General features: G+C 38.0%; 1 protein-coding gene across 1 annotated transcript in view; it reads left to right on the top strand.

The window, feature by feature from the left end:
- Positions 1-1,470, top strand: part of LOC118413226 (5-hydroxytryptamine receptor 1D-like) — a 276,722-nt gene that overhangs the window by 55,554 nt on the left and 219,698 nt on the right. The window lies entirely within an intron of this gene.

The raw sequence follows: 1,470 nt of genomic DNA, 5'->3' as shown, positions 1-1,470 counted from the left end.
CTTAAGAGTCATTGCACGAGAAAACCAGGCAATACCAGGCAGAGGCCGGAAGATGGGGGTCGACCAAATCGACTCAAACTTTTTATGTGTGATAGGTATGTGGAACTATGAACAGCCATATACTTAAAACCCTCCAGCTATTTTTCGTTATGGCGTTCTGGGACCCCCCTCAGGGACCCTCCAAAATCCAACAATTTATGCCTGAAAATTACTGACATTTCGATGGCTATTCTGAAAAATCTAATTAAGGTACGAACAAAAGTTTTGCATTTTCATATAGCATGGGTTCTAAAGTGATACAGACCAGAAGTTGAAGATAATGCATTAAAGTTAAGAGGGTATGCCAGGGGGTTACCTGAACCATTGAAAGCAGAATTTTTGTCACTGTAAATTTTAGTCATTTTTAAGGCGCAATAAAATCTATACCCAGCGGGTCTGGTGAATGGTTTTAATGTTGATAGAGAGAGGAACATCTACTCATTCAAAAACAATCGTCGTCTAATTGGGCCATACATAACGCGAGCCGTGAGAGGGGGGTCTATATGGGGATTTTTCGGGTTTTGGTCTTTAGTAAATCGGGTGATTTTATTACTCTATGGGGCGTAAGTCATGGCGAATGTTTGCGAAGTTGTTTGTGAACCATGCATAACTGTCAAAATATCATGATTGATAGGCAATATTAATTTGGGCTCCATATGGGGGATTTGGGGATACTATAAAATTAATTTTGCTGATTTTATACATTTTACTGTTGCTTTCTAATGTTATTAAACCGGTATCTGTTCCTAAATTACTTTGTACCTACCAGCTATGTCGTGCATAATGAGAAGGCTCTACATGGGGGTTACCAGGACTCCACAAATGTGATACCATTTAATAGAAAGGGCACATGGAGGCGGATCTACTTCATACATATTGTCTTATTATTGAGAATCATAGAACAAGACCAGAACAAAGGTCAAGATTAATGCTTTTGGGGGTGGATACATGTACATTATACTTTTTTTTTCATCAATACGAGTGCACTATAGGTACTGCTATAGACAAAAAGCATTACATCAATGGTTTGTCAATATGCCTGACTATTCATTCACCACTATAAGGTCATGCTGATTTGTGGAACTGATATGAGTATACAAATACAGAAATGGCCGGAAAAAGTAGCCTTTATCATGTCAATATTCAATAATGCTATTCAAATGATGACTACATGTACATTGTACTTTGTTATCAACTACGGTATACTATAGCGCACAGTTTAGGTTACAAAGTGCTGTACATCAATTGCTATTCATTCATTACCATAAGGACAAACCAAAAACAAAATCTATGACGAACCCTTTACATATAGAACCCCTTTAGTATCAAGTAAACTGCCGAGACGCAAATTCAAAAGACAGTTCACTTTTGTTTAAGTGGTGATATAGCACTTTTGTCAAAATGACGCTACGGTGTTCGGGACGTTGCGTC

The sequence above is a fragment of the Branchiostoma floridae genome, chromosome 4, assembly GCF_000003815.2.
Source record: "Branchiostoma floridae strain S238N-H82 chromosome 4, Bfl_VNyyK, whole genome shotgun sequence".
Taxonomy (NCBI): domain Eukaryota; kingdom Metazoa; phylum Chordata; class Leptocardii; order Amphioxiformes; family Branchiostomatidae; genus Branchiostoma; species Branchiostoma floridae.
Note: the sequence above shows the minus strand (reverse complement) of the source record. Positions and strands in the feature narration are given on the sequence as shown.